We start from the raw sequence: 21,664 nt of genomic DNA, 5'->3' as shown, positions 1-21,664 counted from the left end.
CAAAATGTTTCCACGCAGTTTTGAACCAGGGACATTTCGCGTGTGAGAGAATCTAATAACACTGTAGCAATGTTCGGAACATAACCAGAGCTTTAACCTACACAGCTGGCCTCTACATCAGGACCTGGTTTTATGAGAATAGAGTGATGGTGCTATATTTAGGAAGGCTGTGAGAGTGGCAGGAATTGATCTAGTGTTTCCCAGACTTTACACATAGGAACAGGAGGTGGCCATTTAGCAGCGAGTGGTTAGGATCTGGAATGCACGGCTTGAAAGGATGGTGCAGGCAGACTCAAACTTATCTTTCAAACGGGAGCTGGATCAGAGTCTGAAGGAAAAATAATTGCAGGGCTACGGGGAAAGGGCGGGGGAGTGGGACTCGCTGAGAGTCGGCACGGGATCGACGGGCCGAATGGCCTTCCGTGCTGTAACCATTCCATGATTCTATAAGTTAGTGGCACATTTCATAGTGTGGGTGGAAGCAGAACACTGCAAAGGGACATGGATTGAGTCGGCAAAATTGAGGCATCTGATTCAGGAGATTCGGGGGGCGCGGAAATTCGGAAGTTTAATGACTTTGAAAGGAACATTTTTGTTTTGTGCAGTTACGGTCAGAGAAATGTTTGTGAAAGGAATTTTTTGAACAGAGGAATGCAGCATTTAATCTTCTGCCTTAACACTTCTTCCTGGGTGTCGGGGTCACATTTCTTTTCGAGGTTATTCTTCTCAAAAATGAGTGAGATGTAGTCCTTCAGACTAGGGGGATCAAGGGCTCTGACGAGAAAGCAGGAATGGGGTATTGAAGTTGCATGTTCAGCCATGAACTCATTGAATGGTGGTGCAGGCTCAAAGGGCCGAATGGCCGAACCCTGAACCTATTTTCTATGTTTTCTATTTTTCTTGAATTTATATTTTCTTTGGTGTTTCACAATAACCAGACCTTTGCTCTAAAGTCTTTCTCACTGTTTGCCCAGTCTCCTGTTGATGTTACCAACAATGAACATTTTGAACCAGACACCGAAAACACACTGTGCAAATTGGGACATGCTTTAACAGTTAACGTGGGGCTCGAACCCCCAAATTCGAGATTAAGATTCTCATGCTCGACCGATTGATCTCACGGGGCTTCTACCAAATAGACGTTTTTGTCACTGATTGCAGCCAGGCGCCTGTTGGCTCCACCCCAGATGTTTAAACTTGCTGTCGAGGAACTGTCAGGATCTTCTTGAATGGTGGACCAGGCTCGAGGGGCCGAATGGCCTACTCCGGCCCCTAATCCTTACATGTTTATGACCTTATGACCTTTCACAGGAGAACAAACTCGCCCCTGAGCATGCATGAGGAGAAAGCTCCAGAAAACATTCCCACCCGGTGAGCTTTCGCATGTGAGGCGAACGTGTTAACCGCTACACTGCGGAAACATCTCCACTTTCAGCACCCGGTCAGACGGAAATGTTAAGCGAGCAAGTGAACTGCTGAATCTCACTTTGAAGGAGTTGATCATGGTGTCAAACAATGAGTTTCACTTAATGATTAAAAATAAGAAATGTCAGATTTAAACACAGACCTCGAGAGAAGACTGCAACCTGAAAACAGCACCTGAGACCGCTCGGCCATCCTGACTATTTAATGCTGTATATGGCCATCTGCAGGTTGATTTTGAACTTTTGTATCCTGAAACATGTAATAAATGAGGGCAGCAGGCGTATCTCTGTCTGACACCGGGGAAACAGTGAGAAAAAATTGGAGCAAGGGTCTGGTTATTGCCAAACAGCAAAGAATATATTAATTCTGGAAGAACAATATCTAAAAGTACAGTAACCCTGATGTGATTTAAACACGCTACCTTCGGAACTGAAATCAGTCACGCTACAATTGCGCCACGAGGTCTACGTCATAAGACTCAGATGTTCGTCTATATGAAGGTGTCACAATACAAGGAGCTTTAAAATCTCCGCCCATTCCCACCTGGTGTCAGAAGCAGCGCTCACCTCCCAGTCACTGTATGGTTTTTTCTAAAACTTTTGTGTTGCTTTCACGGGAAAGCATCATTAATTAAACCCTCACCTTCTTTTGCACAATGAAAGAAATGCTAACTGAGGGACATTCGATACTTCAATCATTTGTCCTGTGCTTTGGGGAGCGGGCAGGGAAGTGGACCTGAGTCCATAATCGGATCAGCCATGATCGTATTAAATGGCGGAGCAGGCTCGAGGGCCGTATGGCCGACTCCTGCTCCTATTTCTTATGTTCTTTTTTTATTCTGCATGTTCACCCATTTTACACACTGTATTCTAGGATCTGGTTCAAAATCTTCATTGCCGATGACATCAGGAATCTGGGGCAACTTTTGTCAAATTTAACAGCACCGGTTATTCTGACCATGCACAGAAAATAGAATCAGTAGTGAAGATAAAAGCCCATGGTGCTCATTTTCAGATTCAACGCAGTAGGATTTCATATAAAGTTTAAGAATTTTACAGTGAAAAGATTTGGAAGAGTTATTGCATTTGTGTCTTTAATTAAATTTTGTGGCGTCTGACTCCCGTTCATGCCTCTGCTGAATAAGAAAGGAGGGTTTGACGTTGACCAGACTGCACTGCCCCTGATATTTGTGAGCTCATCCTTTATATTCAGTGGTTTCTCGCCCTTTGATGGTCTGCAGTGTGGCGGATATCACGTTGGTCTCACACGCGAAATGTCCCCGGTGGATCCGTTTTCTCTCACTGAAAGTTATCTATGTATTGAAGTGAAATAAAGAGCACTTAAGGAATAAGGGAACACTTTTGCCAGGGGAATAAATAGCAAATAAAAACAGCAAATGCTGGAAATCTCAGCAGGTCAGGCACTATTTGACAGGAGACGAAACTCGCCTCTGATTGTTCCTTTATAGCAAGTTTAAACATAATGCTCCTTCCCGGGATCGAACCTCTTACCTTTAATGTGTAATGCAAACGTGATAAGCACACGTGATAACCACTACACTACAGAAACCTCTGGCAAACCTGGCACAACAGAGGGGAGCTGACCAGTGAGCTCCCTCTGTGCTGATCGGGAATGTGTTGGCTCACCTTAAACAACTTCTGTCCCACACTGAAAGTTCTCAATCCTTCTCCTCCACTGCCCTTTACAGAAATGTCACGGATCAGCCAGCCACCGTGTTCACTTCCACATCCTCACAGTGGGACCACAGAGGCTCCTACCGTTTCCCCGCGATCAGCGAATTCGCCCAGTTTACAAAATTAAACCCGGAACACGTGCCTGGCAAAGGGCAGGAGAAGCCAGATCGTCTGCAAGATCGGTCTATCACAGAAAGAATTGGTATTCATGGTGATTACAGCAATTATTGATCGTCTCACAGAACTCAATTATTTTTATGCGATCTTAACTCCTCGACCACCAGGGAACAGTTATGATACATGTAGATATATTTATATATATTCTTATTTGAACCTGAATATCAACGGCTAGCTACCTAGACCTCATGGTGCAATGGAAGTGCGTCTAACTTTGAGAGGGAGAAATTGCTCCACAGTGACACTCATTTCATCTTATGTTCCCTTTTAAACACTAGAAACTGAGACAGGGGGAATAAATAGAGAAATAAAAGCACAGGGATAAAGACAAGAGGAAGAGAGAAGGGGAAAGATACTGTCCCCACCCAGAACTAATGCAGAAACCCCTCTGCTGTGCTCGGGGTGGCCACCCACAGCCTGGATACACTAACGGGAGAACACCAGTGGCAGGTCGGGGCCATAAAAGGAACGGCGAGCGGCCCTGGGAGCAGCTTGGAGGTCCCGGGAGACTACTCCAGGGAGCAGCGCGAGCTGGTGCAGGAGGGCGGCGGCAGCGAAGAGTGACGTCATCAAGGTGCAGGTCTGTGATTGGAGCGTGGGCAGATACAGCAGGAGCAGTGAGACCGGGGCGAAGGAGCGGCGAGAGACTGTGGTGGGATGTGATCAGGGCCCAGGGGAGGCATGAGTTCGGAGCCAGTGGCCCAGGGGCAGCACGGGCCAGCCCACACTGCGATATGTGTGTGCACTAGGTCCGTGCAGCAGAGCTGGTCTCCAGTCGACCTGCTTAACCCTTGCCACTGGACCAAGACCTCGCTCTGTCAAGCCCGTTTGATGGCTGGGGTGCAACGGCCATCACATTTTAAAAAAATCCACGCACAGGCATCTTCCACCCTTCGGGTTGTAGTTCGGATCTTTCATTGAAACAGCTGTGAACTCATCCTTTTTCGGCGTGGAAGCAAGTCATCCTCGTTTTGAGGGACCGCCTATGATGATGATGATGATGGATACATTAACGTCCCAACAGCTCATTGACTGCAGGAGTGGACCATGCGGCGCTTCAGAAAACATGTCGAAAAGGCAAAGTCACTGATTCCGTCTCATGTGCTCCTCCGATCAAGAATAACAACACACACTAAAAATGTTTCAATAATGGTTACATTTTATCTCCGTGCAGCCTCTACAGTAAAAAGACACCACAATGGTAGTGCGAATACATTCTTCCCATCAAAGTTCTATTTGTGCTACTTTGTTGTGGCAACTCTTGATTGCAGTCACCAAGATATCCCTTGAGATATAGGGTAAAACTCATGCTTTTCCTTTGGCAATGCTTTTAATAATCTGAGAAGATTTGACTGGAGGTTTATTAACAGATAGCACTTCGTAAGGCCTTTATCTCCATATTTGCGAAGCAGTTGGCTCGTTGGTCTAGTTGTATGATTCTCACTTTGGGGTTGTTATTTGAAATTTGCGAGAGATCCCGGGCGAGCCCTTTTTTGCCGTGAATTTTGAATTTGCATCGAACTATTGCAAAGAAGCACTTGCATTTCTGCAGCGTCTGTCAGGAGCTCATAACGCCCCAAAGCGCTTTACAGCCGTTGAGTTACCTTTGAAATGTTGTCACGTGAGTAAAGATGTGCCCAAATCACCCCACACGCACCTCAACTCTTTGTGAAGGAGTTCATAGAATCATAGAAGTTTACAGCACGGGAGGAGGCCAATTCGCCCCATCGTGTCCACGCCGGCCAACAAGAGGCTATCCAGCCTAATCCCACTTTCCAGCTCTAGGTCCATAACCCTGCAGTTTACAGCACTTCAGGTCACATCCAAGCAATTGTTAAATGTGGTGAGTGTTTCTGCCTCTACCACCCTTTCAGGCAGTGAGTTCCAGATCCCCACAACACTCTGCGTGCAGAAATAAATAGGTGCAGGCAAAGGCCATTCGGCCCTTCGAGCCGCACCACCACGGAGAATGAAACAGTTAATTCAGAGACCATGGTCCAGAACTTAAAGAAGGGTAACTTTGAAGGTATGAGGCATGAATTGGCTAGGATAGATTGGCGAATGATACTTAAGGGGTTGACAGTGGATGGGCAATGGCAGACATTTAAAGACCGCATGGATGAACTGCAACAATTGTACATCCCTGTCTGGTGCAAAAATAAAAAAGGGAAGGTGGCTCAACCGTGGCTATCAACGGAAATCAGGGATAGTATTAAAGCCAAGGAAGTGGCATACAAATTGGCCAGAAATAGCAGCGAACCCGGGGACTGGGAGACATTTGGAACTCAGCAAAGGAGGACAAAGGGTTTGATTAGGGCAGGGAAAATAGAGTATGAGAGGAAGCTTGCAGGGAACATTAAAATGGACTGCAAAAGCTTCTATAGATATGTAAAGAAAAAAAGGTTAGTAAAGACAAACGTAGATCCCCTGCAGTCAGAATCAGGGGAAGTCATAACTGGGAACATAGAAATGGCAGACCAATTGAACAAGTACTTTGGTTCGGTATTCACTCAGGAGGACACAAACAATCTTCCGGATATAAAAGCGGTCAGAGGTTCTAGTAAGAAGGAGGAACTGAGGGAAATCCTTATTAGTCGGGAAATTGTGTTGGGGAAACTGATGGGATTGAAGGCCGATATATCCCCAGGCCTGATGGTCTGCATCCCAGAGTACTTAAGGATGTGGCCTTGGAAATAGCGGATGCATTGACAGTCATTTTCCAACACTCCATAGATTCTTGATCAGTTCCTATGGAGTGGAGGATAGCCAACGTAACCCCACTTTTTAAAAAAGGAGGGAGAGGGAAAGCAGGGAATTATAGACCGGTCAGCCCGACATCAGTAGTGGTGAAATTGATGGAATGAATTATTAAGGATTTCATCGCAGCGCATTTGGAAAGAGGTGACATGATAGGTCCAAGTCAGCATGGATTTGTGAAAGGGAAATCATGCTTGACAAATCTTCTGGAATTTGTTGAGGATGTTTCCAGTAGAGTGGACAAGGGAGAACCAGTTGATGTGGTGTATTTGGACTTTCAGAAGGCTTTCGACAAGGTCCCACACAAGAGATTAGTGTGCAAAGTTAATGCACATGGGATTGGGGGTAGTGTGCTGACGTAGATTGAAAATTAGTTGGCAGACAGGGAGCAAAGAGTAGGAGTGAATGGGCACTTTTCAGAATGGCAGGCAGTGACTAGTGGGGTACCGCAAGGGCCCTAGCTGTTTACATTGTACATTAATGATTTAGACGAGGGGACCAAATGTACTGTCTCCAAATTTGCAGATGACACTAAGTTAGGTGGCAGTGTGAGCTGCGAAGAGGATGCTATAAGGCTGCAGAGTGACTTGGATAGGTTAGGTGAGTGGGAAAATGCATGGCAGATGAAGTATAATGTGGATAAATGTGATGTTATCCACTTCGGTTGAAAACCGAGAGACAGACTATTATCTGAATGGTGACAGATTAGGAAAAGGGGAGGTGCAACGAGACCTGGGTGTCATGGTACATCATTCATTGAAGGTTGGCATGCAGATACAGCAGGCGGTTAAGAAAGCAAATGTCATGTTGGCCATCATAGCGAGGGGATTTGAGTATAGGGGCAGGGAGGTGTTACTACAGTTGTACAGGGCCTTGGTGAGGCCACACCTGGAGTATTGTGTACAGTTTTGTTCCCCCAACTTGAGGAAGGACGTTCTTGCTATTGAGGGAGTGCAGCGAAGGTTCACCAGACTCATTCCCGGGATGGTGTGACTGACATATCAAGATAGACTGGATTCACTGGAATTTAGACAAATGAGAGGGGATCTCATAGAAATGTTTAAAATTCTGGCGGGTTTAGACAGGTTAGATGCAGGAAGAATGTTCCCAATGTTGGGGAAGTCCAGAACCAGGAGTTACAGTATAAGGATAAGGGGTAAGCCATTTAGGACCGTGATGAGGAGAAACTTCTACACCCAGAGAGCGGTGAACCTGTGGAATTCTCTACCACAGGAAGTTGTTGAGACCAATTCACTCAATATAGTCAAAAAGGAGTTAGACGTAGCCATACTACTCGGGGGATCAAGGGGTATGGCGAGAAAGCAGGAAGGGGTACTGAAGTTGCATGTTCAACCATAAACTCATTGAATGGTGTGCAGGCTCGAAGGGCCGAATGGCCTACTCCTGCACCTATTTTCTATGTTTCTACATTCCAATCAGATCGTGGCTGATCATTCAATTCAGTACCCCTTTCCTACTTTCTCTTCATACCCCTTAGCCCTTTAGCCATAAAGGCCACAGCTAATTCCATCTGGAATATATCAAATGAACTGGCATCAACAACTCTCTGCGGCAGAGAATTCCACAGGTTAACAACACTCTGAGTGAAGAAGTTTCTCCTCATCTCGGTCCTAAATGGCTTACCCCTTATCCCTTAGACTCTGACCCCTGGTTCTGGACTTCCCCAACATCGGGCACATTCTTCCTCCCTCTCACCTGTCCAGTCCCATCAGAATTTTATATGTTTCTTTGAGATCCCCTCTCATTCTTCTAAACTCCGGTGAATACAGGCCCAGTCAATCCAGTCTCTCCTCATATGTCAGTCCTGCCATCCAGGGAATTAGTCTCGTGAACCTTCGCTGCACTCTCTCAGTAGCAAGAACATCCTTCCTCAGATTAGGAGACCAAATCTGAACACAATATTCCAGGTGACGCCTCACCAAGGCCCTGTACAACTGCAGTCAGACCTTCCTGCTCCAATACTCAAATCCCCCAGCTATGAAGGCCAACATGCCATTTGCCTTCTTCACCGCCTGCTGTACCTGCATGCCAACTTTCAATGACTGATGTACCATGACACCCAGGTCTCGTTGCACCTTCCCTTTTCCTAATCTGCCGCCATTCAGATAATAATCTGCCTTCACGTTTTTGCCACCAAAGTGGATAACATCACATTTATCCACATTATAGTGCATCTACCATGTATTTGGCCACTCACCTAACCTTTCTAAGTCACTCTTCAGCCTCTTCGCATCCTCCTCACAGCTCACACTGTCACGCAGCTTAGAGTCACCTGCAAACTTGGAGATATAACACTCAATTTCTTCATCAAAATCATTGATGTATATTGTAAATAGCTGAGGTCCCAGCACTGAGCCCTGCAGCACCCCACTAGTCACTTCCTGTCATTCTGAGAAGGACCCATTTATCCCGACTCTCTGCTACCTGTCTGCCAACCAGTTCTCTATCCATGTCAATACATTACCCCCAATACCATGTGCTTTAATTTTGAAAACTAATCTCTTGTGTGGGACCTTGTCAAAGGCCTTTTGAAAGTCCAAATACATCACATCCACTGGTTTTCCCTTGTCCACTCTCCTTTTTCCATCCTCAAAAAATTCTAGAAGATTTGTCAAGCATGTTTTCCCTTTCCTAAATCCATGCTCACTTGGACTGATTTTGTCACTGCTTTCCAAATGCTTTGCTATTTCATCCATAATAATTGATTCCAGCATTTTCCCCACTTCTGATATCAGCTAACCGGTCGATAATTACCCGTTTTCTCTCTTCCTTCTTTTTAAAAAAGTGGTGTTATATTAGCTACCCTCCAGTCCATAGGAACTGATCCAGAGTCGATAGACTGTTCGAAAATGATCACCAATGCATCCACTATTTCGAGGGTTACTTCCTTAACTACTCTGGGATGCAGACTATCTGGCCCTGGGATTTATCAGCCTTCAATCCCAACAATTTCCTGAACACAATTTCCTGACGAATAAAGATTTCCTTCAGTTCCTCCTTCTCGCTGGACCCTCGGTCTCTGAGTACATTAGGAAGGTTATTTGTGTCTTCCTTCGTGAAGACAGAACCAAAGTATCTGTTTAACTGGTCCGCCATTTCTTTGTTCCCCATTATAAATTCACCTGATTCTGACTGCAAGTGACCGACGTTTGTCTTCACTAATCTTTTTCTCTTCACATATCGACAGAAGCTTTCGCATTCAGTTTTTATGTTCCCAGCAAGCTTCCTCTCATACTCTATTTTCCCACTCCTTATTAAACCCTTTGTCCTCCTCTACTGAATTCTAAATTTCTTCCAGTCCTCAGGTTTGCTGCTTTTTCTGGCAAATTTATAGGTCTCTTCCTTGCATTTAACACTATCCCTAATTTCCCTTATTAGCCACGGTTGAGCCACCTTCCCCGTTTTATTTTTTCTCCAGACAGGGATGTACAATTGTTGAAGTTCATCCATGTGATCTTTAAATGTTTGCCATTGCCTATCCAGCGTCAACCTTTTAAGTCTCATTTGCCAGTCTATTCTAGCCAATTCACATCTCATGCAATCGAAGTTACCTTTCCTTAAGTTCAGGTCCCGAGTCTCTGAATTAAATGTTTCAATCTCCATCTTAATAAAGAATTCTACCATATTATGGTCACTCTTCTCCAAGGGGCCTCGCACAACAAGATTGCTAATTAGTCCTTTTTCATTATACATCACCGAGTCTAGGATAGCCAGCCCTCAAGTTGGTTCCTCGACATATTGGTCTAGAAAACCATCCCAAATACACTCCAGGAAATCCTCCTCCACCGTATTTCTATCAGTTTGGTTAGCCCAATCTATATGTAGATTAAAGTCGCCCATGATAACTGCTGTATCTTTATTGCACGCAGCCATAATTTCTTGTTTGATACTGTCCCCAAACTCACTACTACTGTTTGGTGGTCTGTGCACAACTCCCACTCGTGTTTTCTGCCCTTTGGTATTCTGCAGCTCTATCCATACAGAGTCCACACCATCCAAGCTAATGTCCTTCCTTAATATTGCGTTAATTTCCTCTTTAACCAGCATCGTTCCCCGACCTCCTTTTCCTTTCTGTCTATCCTTCTTGAATGTTGAATTCCTCAGGATGTTGAGGTCCCAGCCTTGGTCACACTGGAGCCATGTCTCTGGAATCCCAATTATAACATATTCGTGAATTGCTGCCTCTGAGTGAATTCATCCACCTTATTACGAATAATCCTCGCATTGAGGCACAGAGACTTCAGGCTTGTCCTTTTAATACACTTTGTCCCTTTCGAATTTTGCTGTAATGTGGCCCTTTTTGATTTTTGCCTTGTGTTTCTCTGTCCTCCACTTTTACTTTTCTTCTTTCTATCTTTTGTTTCTGCCCCCATTTTACTTCTTTCTATCTCCCAGCATAGGTTCCCATCCCCCTGCCATATTAGTTTAACCCCTCCCCAACAGCACGAGCAAACATTCCCCTAGACATTGGTTCCGGTCCTGACCAAGTGCAGACCGTCCGATTTGTACTGGTCCCACCTCCCCCAGAACCGGTTCCAATGTCCCAGGAATTTGAATCTCACACTCCTGCACTACTCATCAAACCATATATTCATCTGAGCTATCCTGCATTTCCTATTCTGACTAGCTCGTGGCACTGGTAGCAATTCTGAGATTACTACCTTTTAATTTAATTCCTAGCTCCCTAAACTCAGCTTGGAGGACTTCATCCCGTTTTCCCCGATATCATTGGTACCCATATATACCACGACAGCTGGCTATTCACCCACCCCCTCCAGAATGCGCTGCAGCCACTCCGAGACATCCTTGACCTTTGCACCAGGGAGGCAACATACCATTCTGGAGTCTCGATTGCAGCCGCAGAAACATCTATCTATTCCCCTTACAATAGAATCCCCTATCACTATAGTTCTCCCACTCTTTTTCCTGCCCTCCTGTGCAGCAGAGCCACCCATGGTGCCATGGACTTGGCTGCTGCTGCCTTCCCCTGATGAGTCATCTCCCACAACAGTACCCAAGGTGGTGTATCTGTTTTGCGGGGGGATGACCGCACGGGACTCCTGCACTGTCTTTCTTCCACTGCTCTTCCTGATGTTTATCCATTCCCTCTCTGCCTGAGTAAACTTTACTTACGTGTGATCAACTCACTAACCGTGCCATTCACGACATCCTCAGCATTGCGGATGCTCCAGAGTGAATCCGTGCGCAGCTCCAGTGCCACATTGTGGCCTGTCAGGAGCTGCAGATGGATACACTTGCTGCACATGTAGTCATCCGGGACACTGGAAGCGTCCCTGACTTCCCACATAGCACAGGGGGAGCATGAATGTGTCCGAGCTCTCCTGCTATGACTTAACCATTAGACTTACTGAATTTGGCAACAATTCCAAAGTTTCCTTGCTGCTAAGAACAAGAAGAAATCAAGGAAACAGAAAACTACTCACCACTCAACCAGCCAATCACTTACCCTCTTGGCTGTGACTTCACCCTTTGATTACTTGTGACTTCTTTTTTACTTTTGCCCCTGCACCAGCTGTAGCTCGCTGCTCGCTGCTCGCTGCTCCTCCAGCCGCTGCTCCTCCGACTGCCGCCGATCCCCGGACTCCCGCTGGGCCTTTATAGGCCGCTGCTCACACCTCCTCCGGTCACTGCTCCTCCCACTTTTGGAAACAAATAATTCAGTCAGGCAGAGTCTGCATAGATTTATGAAAGGGAAGTCATGTTTGACAAATTTGCTGGAATTCTTTGAGGGTGTAATGAACAGGGTGGATAAAGGGGAACCACTGGATGTGGTGTATTTGGACTTCCAGGAGGCATTTTGACAAGGTACCACATAAAAGATTACTGCACAAGATAAAAGTTCCCGTGGTTGGGGGTAATATATTAGCATGGAGAGAGGATTGGCTAACTAACAGAAAACAGAGAGTCGGGATAAATGGTTCATTCTCTGGTTGACAATCAGTAACTAGTGGGGTGCTGCAGGGCTCAGTGCTGGGACCTCAATCTTTACAATCCAGATTAACGACTTGGATGGAGGGACCGAATGTAATGTAGCCAAGTTTGCTGATGATACAAAGATGGGAGGAAAAGCAATGTGTGAGGAGGACACAAAAAATCTGCAAAAAGACATAGCCAGGTTAAGTGAGTGGTCAAAAATTTGGCAGATGGTGTATAATGTTGGAAATTGCAAGGTTATGCATTTTGGCAGAAAAAATTAAAGAATACGTTATTAGTTAAAAGGAGAAAAATTGCACAGTGCTGCAGTACAGCGGGAGCTGCGCGTACTTGTGCATGAAACACAACAGGTTAGGATGCAGGTACAGCAAGTGATCAGGAAGGCCAATGGAAACTTGGCCTTTATTGGAAAGGGGATGGAGTATAAAACAAAGAAGTCTTGCTGCAGTTATACAGGGTATTTGTGAGGCCAGACCTGGAACACTGCGTGCAGTTTTGGTTTCCATATTTAAGAAAGGATATAGATGCTTTGGAGGCACTTCAGAGAAGTTTCACTAGGTTGATTCCGGAGATGAGGGGGCTAACTTATTAGAAAAGGTTGAGTAGGTTGTGCCTCTACTCATTGGAATTCAGAAGATTGACAGGTGATCTTATGGAAACGTGTAAGATTATGAGGGGGCTTGACAAGGTGGATGCAGAGAGGATGTTTCTGCATACTAACCTTTTGTGTTTCATGTACAAGGGCCCCCAGGTCCCTCTGCACCGCAGCATTTCTTAATCTCTCCCCATTTAAATAATTATTTGCTTTTTTATTATTGCTACCACAGTGGATAACCTCATATTTCCCACATTATACTCCATCTGACAAATTTCTGCCCACTCACTGAGCCTATCAATATCGCTTTGCAGATTGTTTGCGTCCTCCTCACAACTTGCTTTCCCACCATATCTTTGTATAATCAGCAAACTTGGCGACATTACAAACATGCAGAGCACAGAACAAATTATTGACGTATTGACTCTCCCTCAGTTAGTATTTCTTTCATTGTGCAAAAGAAAATTATCGAATCATTAATTATGTTATCCCATGAAAGCAAAATAAAAGTTTAATGAAAATAATTGGCACATTTGAAAGGAACATTTTTGTTTTGTGCCGTTTCGGTCAGAGAAATGTTTGTGAAAGGAATTTTTTCAGAAAAAGGGATTCAGCATTTCAGCTTGTTGCTGAACACTTCTCTCTGGGCACTGCACTAAGCAGCAGTTTCCTTAGTGTAGCGGTTATCACGTTCGCCTCACACACGAAAGGTCCCCGCTTCAATCCCGGGCGGAAACATTATTTTTGAAACAAAAAATGGTTTTAAATGTTCATTGCTCATGCAACAATGGCCTCCTTCTGTGCTGTAAACTTCTCTGATTCCATGAAGAACATTTAAAACAAGTCTCCTAAAATACAGACTGTGTAAAATCAGAAAGGGAATAAAACTTCCTCAATGATTAAAGTTTCACAAATTATTTAAATTAAGTTGTTGAAGTTTCGACTGACCCTCAGTGATCAGGTTAGCATTTCTTTCATTCTGCTCAACAATGCTATCGGTTAATACCAGCAGATCAAAGCTGCATTTCAAACCCGGAAACAATTGATTCATTATTCACCCTTCCCAGTTCCAGTGCACAGAGGGTTATTTATACTCCATCCCAGAAACTTAAGTCCAACTTCTGACATTCCTTATTTCTAATTACCAACTCATTTGTTTTGACACCACTCTGAAGTGCTTTGGGTCATCTATGTAATTTAGTTAAATTACTTCATTTTAATTAAAAACGGTGGTAGCAAAATTACTTCCCTAACTGGGAATTGAACCCTGGAAGCTGAAGGGATCGGAATGGTTTTGTGAAGCATTTAAAGATGCTCTCTCAATATCTCACACTGCTAATTTAAAAACACGGTTACGATTTGTTTCAGTGTGAAAGAAGGGGATTGCAATGACAACAAAAACACCAGGCAGTGACTGCATTAAGACCAATTCAAACTTTTCACAAAGTTGGTATCACGAAGTAACAGCTGAGCGAAAGTTGGCACTGACCAATGGGTACAAACATCGCATTATAACCGATGAGCTCACAAATATCAGGAGCAGTGCAGTCTGGTCAATGTCAAACCCCTCCTTCCTTATTCAACAGAGACATGAACGGCAGACAGACGCCACAAAGTTTAATTGAAGACCGAAGTACAAGTCACATTTAATTTCCAAATCCTTTCACCATAAAATTCCTTCACTTTATTTCAAATCTTACTGCGTTGATTCTGAAAATGAGCACCATGTGATTTGACCTTCAATACTGATTCTATTATTTGTGCACGGTAGAATTACCGCTCCAGTTTTAAGCCCAATTTGACAAAAGTTTCCCCAGATTCCTGGTGTCGTCAGCAATTAATATTTTGAACCAGACTCCTAAAATAGTGTTTTTTTACATGAGTTCACAGGATCAAGGTGTCACTGGCAAGGCCAGAATTTATTGCCCAACCTTAATTGCCCTTGAGAAGCTGGTGGTTGTTGTGTATCTGTAAAGCATGCACTCCCATGTTCCGCCACCAGGGAGCTCATCCCTTGAAGTCCCAAGGGATCCCAGCATCCCTTTGGAGCACTGTATATAAGCCGGCCCCCAAGGCCTGTTCCTCACTCTAGAGTGTCTTATTAAAGACTGAGGTCACTGTTACTTTAACCTCCCTGTGTGCAGCCTCATCTGTTTTAGGAACACATTAACTGACGACGAGAATACGAATCCAACGCAAGGATGCAGCAAACTGCGGGCATCCTGTTGAAGTTCTCGGAGGGTGAGGACTGGGAAGCCGATGTCGAACGGCTAGACCAGTACTTTGTAGCCAACGAGCTTGATGGAGAAGGAAGCGCTGCAAAAAGGAGAGCGGTCCTCCTCACAGTCTGTGGGGCACCGACCTGCAGCCTCATGAAGAATCTTCTGGCTCCGGTGAAATCCACAGAAAAGTCATATGAGGAGCTGTGTACCGTGGTTCGGGAGGATCTTAACCTGAGGGAGAGCGTGCTGATGGAGAGGTATCGGTTCTCCACGTGCCAGCGATCTGACGGTCAGGAAGTGGCGAGCTACGTCGCCGAGCTAAGGCAACTTGCAGGACAATGTGAGTTTGATGGCTGCCCGGAGAAAATGCTCAGAGACTTTTTTGTAGTGGGCATTGGCCAAGAGACCATCCTTCGAAAAATTTTGACTGTAGAGACACCGACCCTCAATAAGGCCATTGCGACAGTACAGGTGTTTATGTCCACCAGTGATAACACCCAACAAATCTCTCAGCACACAAGTGCTAGCAATGTTCATAAATTAACTGGAACTGTGTTTGCGAGCAGAAATGTACAGGGCAGAACCCACGAGTTTGTAACTGCCAGCAGGCCTCAGGTGATCCAGATAACTCAGAGTCCCCAACAAAGAATAAATGCAAGGCAATTCACAGCTTGTTGGCGTTGTGGAGGCTTCCATTCAGCATATTCATGATGCTTCAAAGGGTATGTTTGCAAGTGCTGTGGAACAATGGAGCACCTCCAATGAGCTTGCAAACAAGCTGCAAGCTCTGCAAAACCTGCTAACCACCATGTGGCGGAGGAAGATCGGTCCATGGTGGATCAAAGCAATTTAGAGCCTTCGAGAGAGGAGGCAGATGCTGAAGTACACTGGTGCACACATTTTCGACGAAATGTCCACCTATTATGCTGCACGTAAAATTGAATGGCTTAGCCGTAGCCATGGAACTGGACACTGGCGTCAGCCAATCCATCATGAGTAAAAAGATGTTTGAGAGACTGTGATGCAACAAGGCATTCAGTTCAACCCTGAATCCCATCCACACGAAACTGAGAACATAAACCAAAGAGCTTATCACTGTCCTGGGCAGCGCCATGGTCAAGGTCACCTACGAGGGCATGGTGCATGTACTGCCACTTTGGATTGTCCCGGGCGATGACCCCCACAGTGCTTGGAAGGAGCTGGCTGGGAAATATCCGCTGGAACTCGGATGACATCTGAGCGCTATCACATGTCGATGAGGCCTCATGTATCCAGGCTCTTAAAAAATGTCCTTTCCTTTTTGAGCCAGGATTTGGAAACTTTTCCGGGGCGAAGTTGCGGATCCACTTGGTCCCAGAGGCACGACCCATTCACCACAAGGCGCGAGAAGTACCTCACATGATGAGGAAGAGAGTGGAAATTGAGCTGGACAGGCTGCAACTCGAGGGCATCATCTCCCCAGTGGAATTCAGCGAGTGGGCTAGCCCAATTGTTCCAGTACTCAAAAGTGATTGCACAGTCAGGATTTGCGGCGATTATAAAGTAACTATTAATCGTTTCTCGCTACAGGACCAATACCCGCTACCTAAGGCAGGCGACGTAATTGCGACGCTGGCAGGAGGCAAGCCGTTCACCAAGCTCGACCTGACTTCGATTTACATGACTCAGGAGCTGGAGGAATCTTCGAAGAGCCTCACCTGCATCAACACGCACAAGGTACTGTTCGTCTACAACAGATGCCCGTTTGGAATTCAGTCGGCTGCAGCGATCTTCCAGAGAAATATGGAGAGCCTACTCAAGTCCGTACCATGCACAGTGATCTTTCAGGACAACATATTGGTCATGGGTCGGAACACCGCTGAGCACCTACAAAACCTGGAGGAGGTCCTCCAGACACTGGATCGCAAAGGGCTGTGGCTGCAGAGGTTGAAATGTGTCTTCATGGCAACAGAAGTGGAGTATTTGGGGAGAAAGATCGCAGCAGATGGCATTCGGCCCACAGACGCCAAGGCAGAGGCTATCAGGAACGCGTCCAGGCCACAGAACGTCATGGAGCTGCGGCCGTTTCTGGGCCTCCTCAACTATTTTGGTCACGTCCTACCAGGGTTAAGCACCCTTTTAGAGCCCCTACATGTGTTATTGCGCAAAGGTGAGAACTGGGTATGGGGAAAAAGACAAGTAATTGCTTTTGAGAAAGCCAGAACATTTTATGCTCCAACAAGCTGCTTGTATTGTATAACCGGTGTTAAAGACTTGTGCGAGCAAGTGAAGCGTCGTCGTACGCATTCGGGTGTGTATTACAACAAGCTAACGTTGCGGGGAAGTTGCAACCTGTCGCCTATTATTCCAGGAGCTTGTCTAAGGCCGAGAGGGCCTACAGTATGATTGAGAAAGAGGCATTAGTGTGTGTGTTGGTGGTAAAGAAAATGCATCCATATCTGTTTGGCCTCCAATTTGAGCTGGAAACCGATCACAAGCCCCTCACATCCCTGTTCACTGAAAACAAGGGGATAAATACTAATGCCTCAGCCCGCATACAAAGGTGGGCACTCGGGCTATCAGCCTCTAACTATACCATCCGCCACAGGCCAGGCACCAAGATCTGTGTGAATGCTGTCAGTCGGCTACTATTGCCCATTACAGGGGTGGAAATGGTGCTGCCTGCAAACTTGTTGATGGTGGTGTAGCCCGCAGACGTGTTGATGGTCATGGAAGCATTTGGAAATTATAAATCACCTGTCACAGCCCGCCAAGATTCTCTGCTGTCCCTAATAAAAAACTGTGCACCGCATGGGAGCAGGGCCAGCATCCCCGTTGAAATGCAAGAGCTAATCAAGCCGTTCCAGCGGCGAAAGGACGAGCTGTCCATTCAGGCAGATTGCCTGTTGTTGGGTAATCGTGTAGTGCTACCAAAAAAGGGCAGGGAGACGTTCATCTCGGATCTCCACAGCACACACCCGGGTATTGTAATGATGAAAGCGATAGTCAGATCCCACGTGTGGTGGCCCGGTATCGACTCTGACTTAGAGTCCTGTGTATGGCAAAGCAGCATATGTGCTCTGTTGAACAATGCGCCCAGAGAGGCACCTCTAAGTTTGAGGTCCTGGCCCTCGAGACCATGGTCGAGGATCCATGTCGACTATGCGGCCCCGTTTCTCGGTAAAATGTTCCTGGTGGTGGTGGATGCTTTTTCAAAATGGATTAAATGTGAAATAATTTCGGGAAGCACCGCCACCGCCACCATTGAAAGCCTGAGGGCCATGTTTGCCACCCACGGACTGCCTGGCCTACTGGTCATTGACAACGGTCCATGTTTCACCAGTGTCGAATTTAAATAATTCATGACCCGCAACGGGATCAAACATATCACCTCGGCCCCGTTTAAACCAGCCTCCAATGCGCAGGCAGAGCGGGCAGTATAAACCATCAAACAGAGCCTTAAACGAGTCACAGAAGGCTCACTCCAAACCCGCCTGTCGCGAGTACTGCTCAGCTACCGCACGAGACCCCACTCGTTCACAGGGGTGCCCCCGGCTGAGCTACTCATGAAAAGGACACTTAAAACCAGACTCTCGCTGGTTCACCCCAACCTGCATGATCAGGTAGAGAGCAGGTGGCAGCAGCAAAATGTAAACGATGGTCGCGCCACTGTGTCACGGGAAATTGATCTGAATGACCCTGTGTATTTGCTAAACTATGGACATGGTCCCAAGTGGATCGCAGGCACGGTGATAGCTAAAGAAGGGAATCGGGTTTTGTCGTCAAACTGGACAATGGACAAATTTGCAGAAACCTGGAACAAACGAGGTTGCGGTTCACAGACTGCCCTGAACAACCCACAGCAGACACCACCTTTTTCGAGTCCACAACACACACCCAAAGGATCAACGACACCACGCCGGACCAGGAAATCGAACCCATCACGCCCAACAGCCCAGCAAGGCCAGGCTCACCCAGCAGCCCTGCAGGGCTAACAACACGCCAGCCCAGCGAGGGCACAGACAGCACACCAGAACAGACATTTGTACTGAGGCGGTCCACCAGGGAAATAAAGGCTCCCGACCGCCTCACCTTGTAAATAGTTTTCACTTTGACTTTGCGGGGAGTGATGTTGTGTATCTGTAAAGCATGCACTCCCATGTTCCGCCACTAGGGAGCTCATCCCCTGAAGTCCCAAGGGATCTCAGCATCCCTTGGGAGCACTATATATAAGCCGGTCCCTGAGGCCTGTTCCTCACACTGGAATGTCTTATTAAAGACTGAGGTCACTGTTACTTTAATCTCTCTGTGTGCAGCCTCATCTGTGTGAGGAACACAATAGTGGTGAGCACCATCTTGAACCGCTGCAGCCCGTGTGGTGAAGATGCTCCCACAGAGCTGTTAGGGAGGGAGTTCTAGGCTTTTAACCCAGTGACGATTAAGAACGACCGATATATTTCCAAGTCAGGATTGTGTGTGACTAAATCTAACAATGGCTGGTGTCACAGGCACCAAACATTTTAAAGCAATGTCCTAAAATGCTGTGTGTAAAATGGGAAGGGATAATAATTCATGACATGCAAAGCCTGTTTAAAATGGGACTGTATAAAATTAATGTGAATATTTTTCTGCCTGACCGGGTTTTGGATGCTGATTTAATATTAACTTTCCAAAGGGAAATATCGTTGAAAAAGAAACATTTGCAGGGTGCTGGGGAATGGGACTATTTGGAAATTTCTTTCACAGAGACAGCACAGATAACAACATAAGAAATCGGAGCAGTAGTAGGCCATACGGCCCCTCAAGCCTGCTCCACCATTCAATAAGATCATGACTGATCGTTGATCTCAACTCCACTTTCCCGCTCGATCTCCCGATCAATTGATTCCCCGAGACTCCAAAAATCTATCTCACGCAGACTTGAATATATTCAGAGACTCAGCATCCACAGGGGCAGAGAATTCCACAGATTCATAACCCTCTGACTGAAGAAATTCCTCCTCATCTCTGTCTTAAATGGCCGACCCCTTAACCTGAGACTGTGCCCCCTGGTTCTAGACACTCCAGCCCGGGGGAAACAAACTCTCAGCATCTACCCTGTCAATCCCCTTCAGAATATTGTGTGTTTCAATGAGATCACCTCTCATTCTTCTAAACTCCGGAGAGTATCGGCCCATTCTACACAATCTCTCAACTTAAGACAGTCCTCTCATCCCAGGAATCAATCTGGTGAACCTCTGTTGTACCACCTCCCAGGCAAGTATATCCTTCCTCTGATAAGGAGACCAAAACTGTGTGCAGTACTCCAGGTGTGGTCTCACCAGGGCCTTGTACAATTGTAGCAAGACTTCCTTACTCTTGTACTATGGGCTATATATTAGGTACTATGGGGCGAGTGTCCTGTTTTTTTGCTGATTCGACGGTTGTATAAAAAGTTATTAAAATTTGACAGTTGCTCGGCAAACATATTTGTATTTCCTTCAGTGTACTCCTTACTCTTCAAGGGCTAGATTTTCCCCAAGCAGTTTTGTCGGCGCACTGACCTCAAGCGCACCGACTTTGCTCGCTGGAAACGGCTCGGGGAAAAACTCGCCCCATCCTGGCCGCTGTGTACAGTCCCCGGAGTCCTGGTGTGGTGTCGATGATGAAGTGGGGGGCGGAGCCAAATGCCTGCGCCGAAAACACTGCCGACACCTTCGCACATGGGCAGTAGGGAGAGAAAACTTGGCACTCTGCCATTTTTAAACAGTGTCAAACCCGATGAAAAGCACAGCAGCTTCTCAGCTTCTCCGGTCGCTCGGCGGGCTCGCTCCCCGTCCCTCCCCGATAAAACGCACAGCTCCAGCAGCTGCAACTTCTCCGGTCCACAAGCTCACACTTCTCCGGTGTGTCTTCCCTCCCCTATCCCAGGGATACAGGGACCGAGTGTAATGGAGCCAAGTTTGCTGATGGTACAAAGATGGGTGGGAAAGCAAATTGTGATACAGCAAAGAAAATCTCAATTCCAGAAGAACAATATGGAAAAGTACAGTGACCCCGACGTGATATAAACACGCAGCCTTCTGATCTGGAGTCAGACACACTACCGTTGCACCACGAGGTCTACAGTGCAGAGTGCCCATGTTTGTATACATGAAGGTTCCTGAAACACAGTTTCATTTACCCTGCATTGGTGCAATGAAAGGGCTTTAAAATCCCCGGCCACTCCCACCGTGGGTCAGACAGCATCAGAAGCAGTGCCCACCTGTCACTCACCCTCTCACGCCCGCTTTCATCACCTGCTGCCCGCGGACTGCAGCAAATCCAGTTCATCATCATCATCGCAGTCCCTCGAAGCGAGGATGACTTGCTTCCACGCCAAAAAAGGATGAGTTCACAGGTGTTTCAATGATGGACCTAATATTCCAGGTCCCGAACTGCATGTTGAAGGGTGGAAGATACCTGTGCGTGGATTTTTTTAACGTGTGGTGGCCGTTGCACCCCAGCCATCACACGGGCTTGACAGAGCGAGGTCTTGCTCCAGTGGTAAGGGTTATCCAAGACGACTGGAGACCAGCTCTGCTGCACGGACCCAGTGCCCCCACATATCGCAGTGTGGGCTGGCCCGTGCTGCCCCTGGGCCCCTGGCCCTGAACTCACGCCGCCCCTGGGCCCCGATCACATCCCTCCACAGTCTCTCGCTGCTCCTGCTGTACCTGTCCACGCTCCAATCACCGACCTGGTCTTTGATGACATCACTCTTCGCTGCCGTCGCCCTCCTGCACCAGCTCGCGCGGTACCTTGCCGTGGTACACCACCACGCTGCTCCCAGGCCGCCGCTCACCGCTCCTTTTATGGCC

The sequence above is a fragment of the Pristiophorus japonicus genome, unplaced genomic scaffold (assembly GCF_044704955.1).
Source record: "Pristiophorus japonicus isolate sPriJap1 unplaced genomic scaffold, sPriJap1.hap1 HAP1_SCAFFOLD_233, whole genome shotgun sequence".
Classification (NCBI taxonomy): Eukaryota; Metazoa; Chordata; class Chondrichthyes; family Pristiophoridae; genus Pristiophorus; species Pristiophorus japonicus.
The sequence above is the reverse complement of the archived record's forward strand: the minus strand, read 5'-3'. Positions refer to the sequence as shown.